The sequence below is a fragment of the Epinephelus moara genome, chromosome 2 (assembly GCF_006386435.1).
Source record: "Epinephelus moara isolate mb chromosome 2, YSFRI_EMoa_1.0, whole genome shotgun sequence".
Taxonomy (NCBI): Eukaryota; Metazoa; Chordata; class Actinopteri; order Perciformes; family Serranidae; genus Epinephelus; species Epinephelus moara.
Window position 1 is genome coordinate 40,462,933 of NC_065507.1, and position 21,404 is coordinate 40,484,336.

General features: G+C 41.4%; 1 protein-coding gene across 1 annotated transcript in view; it reads right to left on the minus strand.

The window, feature by feature from the left end:
* The window catches only part of LOC126397119 (seizure protein 6 homolog), a 475,464-nt gene that overhangs the window by 169,141 nt on the left and 284,919 nt on the right, over positions 1–21,404 (minus strand). The window lies entirely within an intron of this gene.

Genomic DNA, 21,404 nt, shown 5'->3' on the forward strand with positions numbered 1-21,404 from the left:
TATTTTATTGTATTGTATTTTATGTATCTTATGGTTATTATTGTGGTGTACTATTAGGTACCTCATTGTATTTGCTTGTTTATTTCTATTGACCTGTTCAGCACTTTGGTCAACCTTGGTTGTTTTAAATGTGCTTTATAAATAAAGTTTGAGTTGAGTTGAGTTGAGTATTTGTGGGGAAAACGTGTCCAGCAAAAGACAAGTGCTTTGTCACCGCTAGTGTTTTGGAGGTGTAACTGCAGCGTGACACAGATACACCACTGTGCAAGTATAAATGCTCACAACGGCTTAGGCCACATTTGTAGCCTACGGTGTAGGCTCTGCTTAGAGCTGACACACAATTATAAATCCGCCTTTACATGGACATCTACTGTTTATACAACTTTCTTCTTTACTGCGGTCAGTACATTGGTCATGTGATCGCAGCGTTCCCAATAACATTGGCTATGTATGGATTACTGGCCTATGATTAGGTGGTTTACATATACAAATTCTGGTGCATTACTTTTAGTAAGTATACTTACAAACAGTGCATGAGAGCAGCCTGATTGTGCTGGCCTCCCAAAGTGGAGATTTGTGCAAATGTATGGCTCCAGCCAGAGAGAATTTCCAATAATTTCTGTAATCCCCTGGCTGATCTTTCCTCTTATGCTGCCAGGTCACATCAGTCCAGTTCATTACTCTGGACCATGACAAGGTACAGTATCTCACAAGTTAATGGCTATATTCATGTAAAATTTCCTGTTAATATTCATTGACATTCTTTCCTACCTTTTCACTAGTGCCATCAGGCATGGCACTAGTTCAACATCAAACTGTAATTTGCATGAAATGTTCTGAGTACATTCAGGGTCCTCACGAAGCTTTTCCACTTAAAACACTCAGTTTCTGTGGGATCCAGGACGTTGTCAGTATGTTGTCTGCTTCGTCCAGCACTTTCATAATAAACCCTCTGGGTAAGGGTTAAGGTTTGGAAGTTAAGGCATTTCTTTGCTAAAGATTTGTAGCTCTTTTAGTCACGTATAGATCAAAGAGAAGCTTGTGCTAGCAAAAGTAAAGCAGCGCTGCTAAAAATGACATTACTGCAGGTAATTACTGGTTTCTACAGATTGTATTTTAGCATATTCCTACATCCGTCTGTAAAATCTGTCAAAGAAAATGAAATGTAAATTTGTACAAATAGCCACTGAAACTAATTTATAGCTGCTGATTGAGAGGAAATTGTGTCTGTGAGGAAGAGGGGAGGAAGAGAGAGAGAGATTAGACAATTTTGGCCCCTCTTATTATAAACATTTCATAAATAACTATATTACAATGAGAGCCACTTCAACCCAGCAGGAGAGAGAAAACTGCACCAAAAAAGTCACTTTACAGGAGCCCCCTGTTCAGAACCAACAGAAGACTAAAGACCAGCTATGCAATAACACTCCTGGATTATTTTTCCATATTTTTTTCTGACCTTACTTCTGCTTGACTTTGTGATATCCCATTTGATGCTGAGCAGATACTGTACAGTGGGCTTTTACAACACATATAGGGGTAATGGATTCATGTCAGAGTCCTTCATCGGACTGGGTACCCATGGGTAACCAGCAAAAAAAAGTTGATTCGCAGGTGGTATTTTTTCTTGATTTTATTTCTGGATTTGGTTCTAGGTGAAAGTAAAAGAACATGCAGGTTGAATCTTTTGGGGTGTTGGATAATAAATACATGAAAATAAAATGAAAATAATAATTTAATCTAACATTTAATCCTCTGACTCTGACTTTGTGTGTCAGCTCTGTCTTAAGGCTCATTTATGTTCCCTTTACAAATGAATATAATACATCTGTTTCAAATGTTGTAAACATCACTGTCCTCATACTTCCATGCCTCCTTTATGATGGCATAGATACAACCAATAGATGGCACTAGTGGGCGGAGTCATCAGTTTCACACACCAATAAACAAGGTGCTGGTGGAGGAGGTCATAATATTGTCCCTGTAAATGGAGGCAGCATTGAAAACAGTGTTGTTCTGTGTGGCCATTACATATAACCAGACATGTGGATGGAGAATTCCTGTCACTACATTGCAGATTAATTCCGTTCCACCAAATCATTTGAACATTCCAGAGTCTCTTCTTCTTCCTGGAACTGGTGGGAAAGAGCGTCCAGCTTCACGTTCACGCCTAACCTGACAATGGTTGCTCCTGAGTACCACAACTTTTGGGAGGTGTTCAGCAAGGTACTCACTCTCTGGGCTGGAGAGGGAGGCCATGGAGAAATATATTAATGACTCTCTAGCTCGTGGCATCATCCAACCCCCATCTTCACCTACCGGAGCCAGCCTCTTCTTTGTGGAGAAGAAAGACAAGACTCTGAGGCCGTGTATCGACTATCATGGGCTCAATGACATCATCATTAAGAAACATTACCCACTCCCCCTGATTTCATCTGCCTTTGAGCTTTTGCAGGGAGCGACCATCTTCATCAAGCTAGACCTATGCCACACTTATCACCTGGTCTGCATCCAAGAGGGGCACAAGTGGAAGACCACCTTCATTACCCCCACTGGCCACTACGAAAACCTGGTGATGCCCTTCGGCCCCTGTGGTGTTCCAGGCCCTGGTCAGTGACGTGTTAAGGGACATGTTGAACTGGTTCATGTTTGTCTACCTCGACGACATCCTAATCTTCTCCAAGAGACGGGAGGAACACATCCATCATGTCCAGATGGTCCTGCAGCGCCTCCTGGAGAACCTCCTCTTTGTCAAGTGTGAGTTTCATGCTTTGTCCGTCTCCTTCCTTGGATACATTATGGCCCAGGTGTCAGCAGTCACTTCTTTGCCTCTTCCTGCCTCCTGCAAGCAGCTGCATCGCTTCCTGGGCTTCGCCAACTTTTACCGGCAAATCATCCAGGGCTACAGCACAGTGGCTGCTCCTCTCATCACTCTGACATCTTCTAAGGTGCCCTACCAGTGCACCCAAACAGCTGACGGAGCCTTTAAAGATCTCAAGACCCGCCTCACGTCTGCTCCCATCCTCCAAGTGCCTGACCCAGGGCGCCAGTTGGTAGAGGTTGACGCCTCTGAAGTTGGGGTGGGAGCTGTCCTCTCACAGCGCACTGCTTCTGACCAGAAGCCCCATCCCTGCACCTTCGTCTCCCACTGGCTGTCCCCTGCAGAGCAAAACTATGGCATTGGGAACTGGGAGTTACTGGCAGTCAAGTTGGCTCTGGAGGAGTGGCGGCACTGGCTGGAGGGGACGAAGCTGCCGTTCTTGGTTTGGACTGACCAAAAAAATCGCAAGTATATCCAGACTGCCAAGAGGTTGAACTCTCATCAGGCTTGGTGGTCCCTCTTCTTCACCCAATTCAACTTTCAGCCAGGATTTTACAACGTGAAGCTGGATGCTCTCTCCCACCAGCCTCAGGAAGAAGAGGAGAGTCTGGAACAAGGGACCAACCTCATCCTTCCTGCCCCTCGTCTCCTGACCACCGTCACTTGGGAGATAGAGGAAAGAGTGAAAGCTGCCCTCAAGAATCAGCCCGGTCCCAGCGCCTGTCCTCTTGAGCGGCTGTTTGTTCCCCAGGCGCTACAGTCCGATGTCCCCCAGTGGGCTCACTCCTCCAAGCTGTCCTGCCATCCAGGCATTCAGAGATTCAGAGATGTCCTTCAGCAGCGGTTATGGTGGGCCACCATGGAGGAGGACACGCCAGAGTTCGTAGGTGCCTGTCTTGTCTGCAACAAACACAAGCCCTCACATCAGGCCCCAGTTGGCCTCCTTAGGCTCCTTCCTGGCCTCATGGCCCATGGTCCCACATCTCCCTGGAATTCGTCACCGGTCTGCTGCCATCAGATAGTAACACTGTTATTCTGATGTTGGTGGACCAGTTCAGCAAGATGGCTCACTTTGTGCCTCTCCCCAAGCTGCCATCAGCCAAAGAGACCGCCTCCCTCCTCCTGCAACATGTGTGCTGGCTCCATGGCATCCCTGTCGATGTGGTCTCCAACTGGGCACTCAGTTCACATCTACCTTCTGGAAAGATTTCAGCCTGCTACATTGACCAGTTCTGCTATGGGACTCTCACCATTCCAGTATGCCAGTGGCTTCCAGCCCCTGCTCTTCCCTGTGCCAGAGCAAGAGGTCTCCTGTCCCTCCGCCCAATCCCTTCATCCGTCGGTGCCGCCAAACCTGAAAACCAGCCTGGGTTGCACTCCTCCACTTAGCAGACCATTACTCCGTATCCGCCAATCAGTGCTGCTCCGTGGCACCCACCTACCAGGCTGGTTAAAGGGCCTGGACCTCCCTCTGCAAATGGAGTCCTAGAAGTTGGCTCCTAAGTTCACCTGACCCTTCAAGATCCAGAAGGTCATCATCCAGTGGCAGTGAGATTAAAGCTCCATGGTCATCATCATGTACATCCACCTGAATTTCCCTGTCTCCAAGGTGAAACCTGTCTGGGAGAGCTCTCTGGACCCTGCAGTCACTCCTCCGCTGCCACCTTGGCTCATCAACAGGGATCCTTCGCCGTCTGCCTCGCTCCGGATGCCAGGGAAGGGGCCTCCAGTACCTGGTGGACTGAGAAGGATATGGTCCCGAAGAGAGGTCCTGGGTCATGGCTCACCACATCCTAGACCCCCAACTCATCCCTGATTTTCATCAGCGACACCTGGACCAGCTAGCGAGGGGGAAGCCGGCAGCACCTTTGAGAGGCATCTCCCAGGATCCTGCTCCTGCTTACCTGCCTCTGCCCTCCAGTGTGGAGGACTGACCATCTGACGGCAAGGACTCTCTCTCCCGGGCCTCACCCTCCCTGTCCGTGGAGGACATCAATGTTGAAGGACTGTCCTCAGACAAAGACAGATGAAAAATTTTTTATTTGTTTCTTCTGTACTCCAGCACAAGACTACCTACTCTAATCAGACTGCCTGCTGGAGGTCCTGTGGAAGTGCAGTGGCAAACCATTTCCACATTATCTGGAATTGTCTCTCTGTGGCTCAATTTTGGAAAAGTGTGCACAGTGTCCTGGAAGAAGTTTTTGAGTCGAAAATTTGTTTAAATTTTAAAACCATGCACCTTGGCTATGTAGAAGAGCTTCGCTGTGCAAAGCGAGATAAATATTTGTTGAGGGTGTTGTTAGTGCCATTTAAAAACGCTTTGACAAGAAAACAGAAGATGTACCAACCATAAATGAGTGGACTGACTTAGTTTATAATATGAACATGGTGGAGAAAATTACATGTCGATTAAAAACCCAAATTGATACAGTATTTTTGATGAACGGCTTACGCACATGTCAGCAAATGGCCTGATTTTGTATAGTAGTAAAATAGTAGTTTGTATATGTGCAGAATCAATAAAGGTTGACTAGAACGTATATGGAAGATCCCATTTATACGCATGTGTATGTGTGTGTGCATATACATGTGCGTGCATGTGCATATATGTACAGAGTTGGGTAAGGGTTACTTTAAAAGTAATCAAAGTTACTTTGCAACGCGTTATACCCAACTCTGTATATGTATGTAGATTTTGTTTTTTATTTCACAAGGGCCCCTAATAGAAAGTAAATGACAAAAAAACAGACTGAAAGTATGTTGCGATCGCAGACATTACCCCAGTTACCAGTATCTGTGTCTTAAATAAGGTTGTCCTCCTTCAGTTTACTGTCCTGCATCCTTACAGCCCTGCTGATGTTCTGCAGTGCCATGTAATTTCCTTTTGCTAACAAAGACAAATGGTCTATTAGCATGGACTGATGAAAAATACATACATTTTTCTCTGAGCCTGGACATCAATAAAGAAACTGACAGAAGGGATTCATTTAAGCCTCGCTCATCAGAGCTCATTGAGAATAATTGGGCGTGACAGGCTTGTACAGGACAGGACACTGTGGGTGGGAAATATCCTTTGGTGATGAGATTCAATTTCACACAATGTCATTACATAACCTTTGTGGGACTGGGCATTTATGTATGGAGGGATGGTTTTTTGTACAGTCAACTCTGGACTGCAAAAAGCTACACAGAGTTAAAGTATTACAAAGCCACCTAATGCTCCACTTGTATTTGATGGCTTAAATTGAAATGAATCATCAGTTAAAGAGAAGAAGAAAATGCATCATTCTTTTGAGAGATGTGTCACAATTTTGGTGGCATGACAGTTTGTCTGAGTCAGAGTTAGACAATAAACAATAAAGACAAGACAGGTGTGAACGCAGTCTGTTCTCATGCACTGTTTGTATCATTCCTACAAAATGTAATGCAGCAAAACTTGTACATATCCCATGTAATGGTGAGTAATATGTGCAGCAGCATAACCCACGAATTTTGGAAGGTTGCCATGACAAATCACAGGACTTTCCCCAAGGAAACCTAACCACACTAAATGTACTTGCCTAAACTTAACCTCCATATCTTTACTTTGATTAGGTAACTTAACATCAAGGACTTTAAATCATTTGTGGGGTGATAATTCCTAGGATATCATAAAAACTGTTAATTGAAGCGCTAAACAATCAAATAATATGTAAAAAATAAAGCATGAAGGCCCTGTGTTGTAAACCAGACCATTTATGCAAAGCAGTTTAAAATCATCGCAAAGTCGAAAGTGTGCATCTACTGCTAGCTCACCTAGCACCACTGAGCTAGTTAACATTACAACACAGCTGAGGAGCATGCCATTTATGTTTACATCCTGCACTGTCAGGAGCACAAGCCTCCTGTCCATGAGAGCCCAGTGATACACTTGGCAGGTGTAGTTCATTAGAAAGAAAATAACGAGGTCATGATTTCAAGAGACACTGCTGAGTTTTTTAAATATATCTCTACGGCTGATATCTTCAACACTCGGCAACTCACAACAACACAATCTAGACTGATAAACAGCTCTGCAAGTAAGAGAAAAAAATGTGTGTTTTTTGGCTGAACTGTCCATTTAAACTTCTATCTGCCTATTTAGGCTAAATGTACGACGGAGTATTAGGGCCACATTGAAGAAAAAAAAAAACGGAGTTTTCGTGAATAAAGTCGAAAGTCACAAAGACTCACGTATGTTAAAAGTTACTTAGGCTACAACCGGTGTATTTACTGTAGGCTATGTGTCTGGGGTCCTTCACCTGTGGAACGAGTAATGTGACCACTAACTTGTCCCCAAACCAACGCATGTTTCTGTTAGGCCTATGTGTTTCACTAACGTTCTACAGTATATGTATTATGAAGGATGTCAGACTGGCCAATCAGTGGCCCGGAGTTTCGACTGACACAGAACCGGCACGGTGCCGGTTCCCGAACCTAATTAAGTAGGCTACTTACAACGACATGAAAGACAATCTGATATTCTGTTTGTTGTTGGTTATTTCCTTAAAAACTACGACTTTATTCTCGAAATATTACGACTTTAATCTCGTTAAATTACGACTTTATTCTCGTAATATTATGACTTTATTCTCTAAATATTACGACTTTAATCTCAAAATATTTCGACTTTATTTTCGTAATATTATGACTTTTTCTCAGTTATGACTTTATTATCGAAATATTACGAGTTTTTTCTTGTAATATTTCGACTTTATTCTCGAAATCTCCGAATTTTTTTTTCTTCAATGTTGCCCTAATACTCCGTCGTAAAAATGCACACTCCATTCTTGGTCAATATATTTGAAAACTCAACATAATATCTATGACTGCTACAATGAACATTAACATGACAGAGTTAAATTTTAGGTTTCAATTCCAGTCAGTTTCTATGAAATTAAATTATTTTTTTAACGCAGCAGGTGCCAAAACAAAAAACCTGTAAGTTACAAGAACTTAATGACTGCTGACACCTTTTGTCCTACTGTTCCCTCCCCATTAATTAAAGATCAAAAAGAGTTCAATTTCAAAGCAAGACTTACTTAGTTTTGTACAATAGCTGCTGGCATGAAAAGTTAAAGTTGTGATCATTTATTTTCCCAGTAACATCTAGGCAACTGATCGTGCCCCTATGTGTGTTCAAGCTTAAAACCAAGTGAAGCCAATTGAAATGGGCTTTCATTTATCAGTTTGGGATGTGTAGGCCTGCAGTTTGGCTGGTGATTACTTTCTCAGAAGTAGGAAGAGACAGCACTCAGAGACCGAGGTACATACGATTTTATCATTTTATCCCTAATATTTGTAGTCTCAAATACACACAGTAGACATGTAAATATCTGTCAAACATAATCCAGGCAACCTGTCACATCTATCATTCTATATGTATTCCAGCACTGTTTGCAATCTGCACGCATGTCCGACTGTTTACAAACCTTGCAGTGTTGTTTTACATGTAGTTCTATAAATATATTTGTACATAGTAGCAAAATGTTTATAATAGGAAAGTGAAGCTGAAAATGTGCCTGTGAGAGGCCTGAGTGTGCCTACTGACATTAAAGGTTAGAACACTAAGTCAGAGTGTTGTGTATTTTTCTTCCCTCTGCAGCTGAACACTGTAATTTGCCACTGAAGAGATCACCCCATGTCTTTTTTATGCTTGACGGACTCAAGTGAATGCCAAACCTATTTGTGTGTGCTGTTATTCATGCTAATTTCTGATATGGCAGTAATTTAATGCAGGGGGAAAAAAAGTCAATTTGACTCCCCCCTTAATTAATTAATGGAAAATTCCTGTTGCAATTACATCTTCATAATAACCAAAAGAATATTAGATACATGCCCATTTTAAATTAATTTGTCAGCATGTCAATGGTTTATAATTATCCAGAACAGAATGAGCTCGCCCATCCACCACTCAACATAAAGCTCGATATCCCAGCACCACTCCTGTGATGCAGGAGTCAGATGGTAGATTACTGAGTGTTTTCCATCAAGGGATTAGATGAAGCATGCAGATCTTAAATTCACTTTACATCATCTACATCAATTGTATTGTATTCTAATTTGGGTTTTATGGGGGTTTGAAAAGAGGATATTGATGCCACTAATTTTCAAATGAAACAGTTGACTGTTGGTTCTTTGGGCCATAGAGTAAGCAGTTTTGCTTTGGCATCATTGGGCAGAAATCCCCAAATAAACTTTGAGCATATTGTAACTGGTCTGAGTAAGTGGACTGAGAGAATACTAGACTTCTGCAACTCCTCTTGGCTCTGTTTTCAGGCTTTACAAAATCTAGACCATGCTCCTATTGGATGTTCTACAAATGCAGATGCACGTCCCTCGAGTGAGGGTGAGCCTGATTCAGTCGTGGAGAATCCTATAGAGATAACACATTCTCATCCCAACCTTTTCACATCTCAACCATTGGTCATGGACTTTCCACATTGAGATATGACGTGCAAGGTACCCTGGGTGCCCTGATTGACATTCTGTGTCAACGTCAGCCTGTTACATGCATCGTCTGTTTTCAAAATACACTTCCCTTTTCACAGGAAATGTACAGTTTGCATACAGCCTCTTTCAAAATAAACGCACTACATTGGTACAACACCATGAATTGACCTTTTTCCCCCTTCAACAACAAACGCACGTGATTACTTTTGGCATAACCTCTAGGGTTGGGTGGCACAGTTAAGTGAATAATAATCACCATCACAATTTTGGCTTCCCACATTTTAATGAACATATTGGCTGCAGTGTTGCTGTTTAAAATACCCTGCTTACAGAAAAGCTCATAGAAAGCTCTGCTGTATATCAAATCAAGAGCTTCCTTTACTGTTTGCCAGCCTCCTCTTTTGAAGATACCTGCGCACCTGCAGTGGCAGTCGGTGAGAAACTTTCCCGAATGTTGTGTCAACTCAGACATTCACAACAACAACTCTGCAGAGCCATGGTATCGTGACCATTGTAAAATATTACTTGTGGCGGACAGGCTACATATCCATAGAACATGCACTGAATTAAGAAAAACCTTACTTTAAGTCTTATTTAATGCAAATTGATAATTATCAGGAATGTAGTGCAAGGTGAAAGTGAGAGCAGCACTCTGACCATTTAATTTAGGGTAAAAAGTTTTGGTAAAATTTTATTTCTATTTTGCTTCTGAAAAAGGACCAGTCTTATTTTGATGCATTAGCAGGACTGTACCACAACATGAAGGTAAAAGCAATGTTTATTTAGGCCTAAATGTCAAAGTGCAATAAAATAATTTTTTCCTTAAAAAACAATAAATCAAAGGGGCTTCTCTCTCACCTCATTACCAGAAGTAGCATGCAGCCATTTTCAGTGACAAAGCTCTCATGAAGCCACTCTACACTACCCTCTCAGCAGCAAGTTTTTCGCTGTCAACAAAGCCATTCCATATGGCTCATTACATGTGCACTCCTATACAGCTGGCTATGTTGCTTTTGTGGTGCAGAATCTGGATGTGTTCTGTCCATCTTGTCTGACCATCGTGTTGAATTAAAAGTTGAATGACACATTTCCTCAATATTTTAAGCAACATTTCTGTTTTTTAAATCTTTTCACATTTTTAAAATGACAAAAAAGGAAAAGGGCCTGAAGCAAAAGTTTGGGCACCCTGGTCAGTACTCAGGACCTCAACTTGACCTCAGTTTGTATTAACTGTCATTTCTTAATTACATTACGAAATAAGGAAACAACTACCTAAAACACGTTGCTATCTTCTTATAGCCTTTGTGGGCATCAGTCATTTTAGTTTTCAGAGTGCTTGGCAGCTGTTTACAGGCTACTGATTGTTGGAACAAGGTTTCAGGAGTCAGCGTATTTTTAAAAGCTTCAAATTTGCATCACCTGGCCTTTCCTAAGGATGATTGTGAACAAGCCATACTCCTAACAAGTTAATTATGGTCTGTGACCGTGGTAAAAGTTGTCTGAGAGCTCAAATGTATCGGGGTGCCCAAACGTTTACATGGTGTGTCTTTCCTTTTTTTTTTACTCTAAAAATGTACAAAACAAAAATAATACACTACTCTTGTTTGAAATGTTGAAAAGCATGTTTCATCTTTAACATCATGCCTTTTGGAGATAGTTCATCTTCTCACTTAACTATTCAAAGTAAATAAAAATTTGACCAAGGGTGCCCAACCTTTTGCATGCCACTGTAACTCCATCTAAAATTGGCCACCATAAGCTACTGATCAGACCAGACCAAGTTAGGCTCTAGCAGCAAAACCCTATATATCATATCCCTATATATTATTTTGAATTCAGCAAGGGTGTGTTTTATTGTTTGAGAATTAGTCTTTTGAAAGGTACATAGACTCACTTAAATGTAATGTGCTATTCACCTAAGGCTCATTTATACTCCCTTTATGTACATAAAAGATACAATGTGTGTCCTTTATGATGACATAGATACAGCCAACAGATGGCACTACAGGGTGGAGTCAAAAGTTTTTTGACAACAACAAAGAAGGTGACAGTGGAGGAGGTTTTAATGATGAACATTTAAATGGAGGCGATGTTGAAGACAGCGAGGGTCTGTGCAGCCATTATATACATCCTGACACTGATTACTGATTTGCTCTGTTCTGCCATTATTTAAAATGTCTTCGTCATCCCCTATGGTTGTATCTCACTTGAACTATGCTACACTGCCTCCATAATTCCGGTGGTACCACTATATTTCGTCTGTATCTGTAAGCTTTCAGAAAATGTGCACAAATACGGACAAAATTAATGCTGAGTACGGACAGAAGGCTCAGTCGGTCTCCGTATCTAAGGTTGAGCACAAATGATCCATTAATCCCCATGATTGATGACAGAATCTTAATTATTAACCCCCCATCACTTGGTCATAAGAAGTTATTGTTTCTGGTTAAATAAGTAAAACTCAACCACGCCATTACCTGCTCATTTTTGAGACAATAACATTTTTATCCATCACAAACATCTTTGGATCCTACATGTTATGTAGCGGGAAGCTATGGACAGAGAATAACCATTTTGGCATGGGTATGGGAAGGACATGGAAAAATGACTTGTCTGGGTTGCATATTGTGTATCCCCTCACACGCTGAATTACACAATGAGATTTATTGTGCAGCCTGCCTTCATAAAAGCTGTATAGTGGCTCCCTGATAAATAAGAAAATTGAAGGCGAATGTGGTTAGAATTTCCAGTTTCCAGCGCTGTATGCATGTCAGAAGTGACATATTGCGAACTGATGTGAGCGTGAGCATGTTTAACCATGAATACAATCACATATTCATGGTGACTGTCTGTCATCTCCTCCTCTGCTGCCTGGCCTGCACTTTCCTTTCTCTGCTGGGGAACAATAAGTTGCAACAGCAACTCAATGTGATGAATCCTATCTCAGCCAACACATGCACTCCTTCACTGATCCAACCATAGCAATCCAAAACACTGAATGTATTGATCAATAGCCTTTTCTTTTTGTATTTTAGACAAAAAGCCAGGGAGGGAAGGCTGGAAAAATGGACTAATTGCGTGGTGTATGGCTGTGGAATGTTTCAGCTCAAGGTGTGGGAGCTTTAAATTGTACCGCTCTGTCTGCGGTCTAATCAAAGGGTCAGTGCAAATGCACTTATTAAGGGAATCTGGGAGTAACTGATGAGGGGTAAGCAAACCACACAAGCCCACTCTTTAAGCCTTATAACCCTCCTAATATGTTGGGGGAAATGTACATCCATTATGTTATGGGTCAGTTTGACTCAGACTATTTAAATACTCACAAACAGGAGAATAATCAGTTAAATTTAGAAAACAATTATGATGGCTTGTCAGAGAATTCAGAAAGAATAAAATATATGATACTATATTTTGATTAACATTAATTTCTTTTCAAACTAAGACCTTCTTATATTTTATCCAGGGGGGCAGCATAGTGGTGTTACCTCACAGCAATAAGGTTTCAGGTTTGAACCTGCTGGCTGGCTTAGGCTATGTGGAGTTTGCATGTACTCTCTGTGTTAGCAATAGCATAGGTTTTCTCCCACAGTCCACATACAAACAAGTGACTTTAAATTACCTGTAGGGGCGAAAGTGAGAGTTACTGGTTATCTCTATGTGCCAGCCCTGTGACAGTCCACTGTATATCCTACTGCTCACCCAACATAGGCTAAGCTGGGATCGGCTTCAGCCCATCCGTAACCTTTAAGAGGATAAGTAGTTATAGCAAATGGATAGATTTTGTAAAGGTAAATACTAACCAAAATACAAAGAAACCTTATTGGTGGAGCCGACTGCTATCAGGAGACAGGTGAGAAACAGAGAAGAAACCAGCCTGAGAGTCTACAGCCATGCTAGCAGCTCTGTGAGGCTGCACTCAGGCCCAGCAGTGCCCAAATGCAAACATCAGCGCACTAACATCAGCATGCTAACACGTTCACAATGACAAGGCTACTATGCTGCTGTTAAGCAGGTATGACATTCACCATCTTAGTTTAGCGTGTTAGCATGCTAACATTTGCTAATTATTACTGAAAACAAAGTCCATCTGATGCTTATGGGAATGCCATTATTTTCTAAGGTATTTGGTCATAAAGCAAAGACCTGCACAAACAACCCGGTCTAAGTCCCGGTCAAAGTCGTCGAATACCAGTGACTTCTGGCATCAGACACTGCCGAAAAAAGCTGTCCTTCCATGTTGGTGTGATACAAGGCCGGTCGCCATTTAACAACAACAGCGACCGGCAGCGTCAGGTGGGAAAATAGCAGGAAAACAACAACAGTTAAGTGGGAGGAAGTCTGACTAGAGCAGGCAGGAAGGGTGGTGGATGGGTCCAACAATCACTGACTTTTATCCGAGAGGCTGGTGTTCAGTTCGCATATGATTGTGAAACCATGTGTGTGTCAATCTGGAAATCCATCGGTAAAATTTAAAAAAAAAAAGAAGGACGTCATCTGTTAAAAGCCTCCTGTTGTCGGATACGGGACGTCATCTGTTAAAAGCCTCCTGTTGTCGGATACGACATGAAATTACTCCAGTTAGCCCTATCATGTTGTAAGACATCCGCTGGAAAAAATATTTTTTTCACGTTGACGAGACGGTGTTTTGGGTGGAGCGGTTGCCATGGACGCGGAGCTTGCTGTTTCTGTAGGTACACATTTCCTGGGGACACCTGCACGTCTTGGCCCCGCCCCCCCCATTGTGACTGGCTAAAGCATTGGTCAAACTCAAAGACCTGTTGAAAAGTCAGAGGATCACCAGAGTTATCAATCAGGAGAGACTCATTTTTAATAGTAAATAGTAATAGCAATATTTATTAACATGCACAAATACAAATGAAAAATGTGAAAAGAGACCCCATAGAGATGGTATAATTTAAGATGGGTGATGAATCCATAGTCGAATAGGTAACCCCCCCCCCCAAAAGAAGAGTAAGAAGGGAGAGGGACAACCGACCATTTCATATGAGATAATCTTTTCCTTACCAGGAGGCAACAGTCTAATAAAATAAGTAAAGAGAAAATTAAAGGGAAATGCATAACCACAGAAACATGCATAAAGCAAAACGAGACAGACTATGAAATGGATATGTGCATAGTTAAGTATATGACTGAAAAGAGCCCTGAATGAGATAGTTTAACTCTGATGAGAAACGTGTGGTAGAAATAAGTCTGGAATGACAATTAGGGAGCCACTATCTACTAGATGATGATGGATGCAAAATAAGCATTGACAAGGAAAGTGGCAGTAGGGCAATGTGTTGAGGTCTAACCACCAAATAATACAAAAGCCACAGATGAAGTAAGCCGTGACAACAGACATAATAGCGATATGCCAGAAAGGAAGGCCGAAAAAAGACCATGGGTGTCTATATGTTGAACATAATAAAAGGTCAACAAGGACCAACTAAGATAAAAGGTCATAAGACCAAATAGAAATTAAGGTCAGAAGACCAAATTAAGTAAAATGTAAAAAAAAAAAAAAATTAAAAAAGATTAAGGTCCGATGACCAAACATAAATAAAGTCAGCAACAGAAATTAATGGTCTGATGATCAAACTAAATATACCATGACCGACTTAAATAAAATGATGAAAGTAAAATAAGGTCCAACGACCAAACAGAGATCAATGGTCCTACGACTAACAAAATTAAGTGTTACATGAGGTCCCGCCAACCACGTATGAGCATACAGCGAGTGGTCCTGAAAACCGCTGCATCTGCATTTGATTTTGCGTGAGCATATAAATGAGTGCAGAGAAAATTGGTCTGAACAGCAAGCAAATATCAAGTCTGCAGTGCCAGAATAGCAATATGAGAGAACAGAAATAACAAATGGCTGATGAATGCATGTGACTCCATCAGATATGAAGGTGGGCAATAGCAGAATCAAACTATGACCAAGACTTGATTCAGAGGTAGCTAGGGATGGGAATCGAGAACCGGTTAAGAACCGATTCCAATTGGTTCAATTCATCGACATCATTAGCCTTTATGCTTAACAATTCCCTTATCGATTCTTTTCATTACGCCGAATCTTTACGTCGATGACGCACGTCATGCTCGTCAGTCAGCAGTACATTCAACAACAAAGAAGACGTAATGGTGGAGAGACAGAAGCGGTCGAAAGCTTGGCTTCACTTCACCAAAAAAGACTCATGACATTAACTCATCACAACAGCATGACGTGCAATTTATGCAGCACCATAATTACATGCAAGGGTGGAAACACCACCAATGCTACAGTCATTAATAATTGTTTTGTGCGAGCAAAATAAATCATTCAGCACACTGTGCGAGTACAGATTTCAACCAGCAGCAGAAACGAAAGACGAATCCTGTCGGTTGTGGGTTGAACGGGGGTCACAGACAAGGACAGGAATACGTATTCCTGTCAAATACGGTGGCCATAGTGCTCCGTGGCGCAAGATAACGGCTTACTGGTGACCGAGAAGCCCAGCTCCAAGTCCAATAATTTCCTCTTCTTGGTGTCTTGACTGCCCAAAAGTACCTGAACAGCCGAGCCGTGGCGGCACACAGGTATGTGACGTGTCAGAGGAGAAACAAGGCGTTCACATTTCCACAAACCTCACCGCACTTAAGGGACTGTTCTTAACTTGTCAGGGGAGGAGGGTGGCTGGTTGATTTTTATTTTATTTATTTATTTTATTTTGATCCCCCTATGTTAATCACTTATTGATGCTGTTTTTGAAGTATGAATAAGTCAATAATTAATTTATTCCATTAAAATATCATTTATGTATTATAGAAAAGAGATGTATCTTTTTATAAATGACAAAAGGCACATCTGCCTAATTTTTGCTGTGGTATCGTGATACTACTCAGAACTGTGATACTTTCACTGGTATTGTACCATAGGTCCCAATTTTGGTACCATGACAACACTAACAGATTCTGTAACGTTATTTGACGTAGATGAAAACAAATGCTGTACAAATATTCTTTCATTTGTTCCATTTTAGATGATAGCAGTGGACCAATTTCATATTTTGTTTACTTACTTACTCAGCACTTATCTCTTGTTTAGAATAGAAACTCAATAAAATCTATGTTGTTGACACCAAAAACCTGTAAGGTCTACTTTTTCTACACAGAAAATTCACAGGAGGAATCGATAAGGGAATCGATAAAGAATCGGATCGATAAGCAGAATCGATAATGGCACTGATATCAATAAAATCCTATCAATTCCCATCCCTAGAGGTAGCACATGAGAAAACCACGAAACACCACCACTGGCTATATGATTGACTTAACAAGAAATTAGGGCACAGAAATTCTTGATTCATAAAACAGCACTAATATCGGGCTGTACATGACCCTCGCAAAAACCCACAGATGAACATATCCATGAGTACTTTGCTAATCTGTTAATAGTAGACAAAATTCTTCCCTGGCAATTATTGCAACAGTTGAGATTTGTGATGTACTGTAAATGAATGCGTTTTAAGGTGTTTGTACTAGATATTAGCATATTCAGTGGTGGTCACCTATAAAACCCACACCAAAGACATCTCTGTGGGGCTTTTAATTTGAAATGATACAGGAGGTGTGGTAACATAACTGCATGATGCGCACATGGATTTATTTATTCATTTATTTTATGAATGAAGACAAAAGAGAACAACTTGCTTTGCTTGAAATGAGCAAATGCCATTGTGAAACAGAGGGCATATGATGTGCCTGCCTAATGTGCTTACTTTGATTAAAAAAAACAACAACAACAAATAAACAATAACAACTGAAAATCAAGGCCCGCCGCCAGTGGCGCCATATAGGGGAGAAAAGTTAGGATGATTCCAAGGGCCCAAAAATATAAAATTATTAAATCATCATCGTTATGAATAGTTTTTTCAAATATAGTAATGAAATTAATGATCTCTTTGTTTTTACTTGTTTTTGGCAGTAAAATTTAAATATCCCCAATGACCAAAAAGTAAACATCCATATTGACTGACCACCCCCCTGTATCTGCATGAAATGGTTTGGTCCTGTATTAGCACACTGACGGTGACAGTGCCTAGTAGCAGTCAGCTGTTGTGCTAGAACGCTACAGTCATCATCATGCTACCGAGTACTAAAAGAAAATCTGGTTTTAAAAAAAGGAAAGAGAAAAAGGAGGGACAGGAGAAGCAAAAGAAAGGGTGTAAATATGTGACCCAGTTTTTCTCCAAGAAAGGTGGGTAGCCTATAGTCTGTGAGTGGTAGAAATGAACCTGTTAGCTTAATGTCCATAGTGAAATAAGCTAGCTACAGACTAGTGTTAGCCTACACTCCACTCCTTTTTAACCTACATTTAATCAGTGCAGGTAAATGTTTAGCAAGATATTCATATTAAATCAGTTGTCCCTGCCCCTTTTACCAGACTCAACAACAGATGAGTCAGAAGCAGCAGCCCTGTCTCCCCATAACTTTACCCCTCCCTGTCCCAATGAAGAAGGTGAGCAACATGTGTTGACTGACATGCCAGTTAGCATCATTGCAGGGAGTCTGTGGGAATTTCTCTCTCTCTCTTGCTCTTTTTTTACCATTACAAAAAAGAAAAGAAAATATGTTTTAATGACAGAAATTCAAACAAATCATTTTTCCACATAAAACAAAAACAGCAAAGCTTTCAAAGTTAGAGTTATGTAAAGCTTTTAATGCGTCAATTAGGTCCTAGAGATGTGGTGACAACAGCTGCGCACGGGGGGCCCAATGTAATTTTTTTTCATAGGGCCCAAAATCCCTGGCGGCGCCCCTGCCCGCCGCTAAAACAGTATTATCGTAATTGTTTTCCCATTGAAATGCGGGGCATCAAGAGAATGAAATAAATAACTACGATGCAGTGATAATGTTTGTCTACAGTAGACAGGTCATATGTGACACACTTAACTTAAACAGTGAGGAGGCCTGTTTGATCGAATGGCTCGTACAGCCGGCACACTTCACTGAGATAGAAGATAGATGTCCCAATTTTTACCCAATTTTGACCAACTGGATCTGGATGAGCCATTTGAATTTGATGACCGTCTGTATTTATTTGAACACGGAGTACATGGACGTACATACAGAGCTCATTGAAATTGAAGAGCGGACGAGGAGAGAGGATTCAGCCAAACTCAGTTCCACTTTTGGAAGTCAGCAACATTCCAACACATGTAATGTGATGACGACCAACCAATCGCAGCCAACAGACATCTTTCCCTTTGTCCGTAAATATCTTGAACTGGGTACCATTAAAACACCATTAAAAACTATTCTATTAGCCACTGACCTTAAATGGTAAAATAATTAGAAATGACAGAAACAACCAAGAAGCATCATTAATCTAAAATTGGATTATTCTATACCACTAAAGCCACACTTTTTTTCTGCTTGCCCCAAATGACCTGTTGCCTCTATTTACAATAACATCTTCCAAAAGTTGTTGAAACTTTCCAAGGACCTGCGAACTAGGCTGCACCAGTATCTGTGTGTCTCTATCAATTCAACAGGGTTGGGTCTAGTTATATGGGCCATACAGTATGTGGTGTCTGTGTGTGTGTATGTGTGTGGTCTAGAGGCTGGGGCTTTCTTGCTGATCCAGCTTCTGGCGAAGCCAAGCAAAAAACAGAATGTCTCAGAGGACAGGAGAATTTAATAGAGCAATATGTGAAAGAATGAGAGAGAGAGAGAGAGAGAGAGAGAGAGAGAGAGAGAGCGGACCAGTATTAAGGCTGAGAAGATTGAATTGTTTGGTCTTGCTTCTCACTTTTAAAATCAATCTCCTCCTGCAAACCCACACATTCACACAGAGACAAAAACACTCGTAAAGAGCATGTTGTATCTACTAGTGTTAGAACAACACATCAATACACAGTTTTCGCTAGTGTTGTCCTTTTAGTAAAGATCTGGCCTGGTTCAGTGACTATTTCTTTTTCTGAAGAGAGTGACCAGGACCTTTATTTAACTCAACTGCATAGAGAAGCAGTCTTACAATTGAGACAAGCTTTTCCTAGAGGCAGACATCTCTTTTTAATTTTTATCAGTATCAGAATTTGCTTTGTTTATTTATTGTTGTTGCTGTCTGCTGTCAACATATCCTCATACAATGGTACGTATGGTATCCTACAAATCAAGCCCCTGTTTTCACCAAACACTTTTGGTATAATACCTTTGGAACCAAAAGTAACCCTTCAGACATGGTACCTAGACCCTAGATCCATTAAGTGTTTTCACCACAAACAGTACTCCTGAATGTGGGCAAGGTTGTTGTCACTCACTGCTCCATCCAGCACTCACCGTATTTCCTCATCACTGGTGACACAGAGGGAAGTCTGCACGTTGTTTATCATCCACAGAACAGGGTTGCATTTTCAGAAAAAAATAGAACAGGCTGCAGTGACAGTCTCTCTCCATGGGATATTTATAAATAGTGTGTTTGTGCATTTAGTCCCCCAGGAATGACACTTTTTTTCTCCAAGTGACTGGTAGAATATATACAGTTCACTTAATCAGGTTGAAATTATTATGTATATTTTTAAATGCTTGACGATCCGCTCATTACAAAAGGTTTATGTCATCCAAGAGACAATAAAAACTAATGGAATGGTCAAAGTTGTTATATTGAAATTTAAGATATGTTGATGGATTGATGTTGTCAACTCATACATTTAGTAACATTACAAGTAAAAGTTCCACCTTGAAAGTTGCAGGCAGGCGGCCCAGTGAATTCAGTTTTTTTTTCTCAGTCTACAGCTGCTGTGAGAGGCAGCAAAACATCCTTTCATTTTATAGTTATAATTAACTGATGCATGTTAAACTTGCCACAGTATGAACAGTGGTTACATAAGCTTCAAAACCACCCATAACTTAACCCTGAGCAAGAGTGACTGTCTGCTATTCACAAATCAACTGCAATTTTTGTAGCTCCACCAGATCTGTGTACTAGATACCCCAACAAAATGGGAATGGTAGGGAGCAGGTCCATTCGTACCATCCACGAAATGAACTGAACCGTACCGGACTGCTTGGTGGAAACAGGGCTTTAGTGGCCCACAAATGACATTACATCCTTAATGTAAGGTTATATATTTCACGTAAAGTTACAGAGGTGAGGTTTAGCCAAGTAAAGTTACTTTGGTTAGGTTTAGGGAAAGAAAAATGGTGACAGCGTACCTGATTAAAATGACTCAAAATTCACTCAAAGTTCACACAGTTCAGAACACTGGTCTCCAGGGAAAAGACCTGTGTTTTGTGATCCATCCACCACCCCAACCTGCCTCCTATGGGACTGCTCAGGACTGCATCCTTCTTTAGTCCAGTCAGCACATTGGTCACATGATCGCAGCCTTCCAAAATACATAAGCTATGCATGAATTACTGGCCCATCATAATACAGGATACGTATCAATTTTGCTGCATTACTCTTTGTAGGAACATGTCTAAACAGTGCATGAGAACAGCCTGCTGCTGTTCCTAAAAACTCTTTTTGTTTTACATGAAAATGGTTCTTGCAGATCAGAGAGCATCATTTCTTTCATTCCTCATTAATCCTGCCTGGACAGAAATTTTGACCTAATGGTATGGCGTTATATTTGTGTCATATGTCGCGCGAGCGGATAACACATCTGCACGCGCGCAGATCTCTCTCTCGTGTAAAGTATTTCGTGTCACGGGCGCAGATTTCAACTGCCGCGCGCACTTGTTTGATCTTCGCGCACATATTCAGCAACAGAGTGAAGCAGAGGCAGGTGCAAGCGAGTAAAAAACAGCAGCGACACACACAACAACACTGTGCAGCTGCTTTGCGCGCGCTGACTCGCTCCTGCTCTCGTTCTCTCTCTCCCCTGTGCTCGCTCACGGTGGAGCTCTGCTCGCTCGAAGCAAGGACTTTTGACACTTTGGGGGCGGAGACCAAGGCTGACCCCGGCCCTCTTATGATTGGTCATTTTCCAGCCCCCCACGTTGGTGCCTTTTCGGTTTTCTGCTGATGACAGCTTCCGTCACAGACAGGAAGCTCAGTGGGTTTTTTTTGGTTTGTTTAGCTAACTAGCCTGGTAAGAAGCTACACGCTGACTATGAGGGAGAA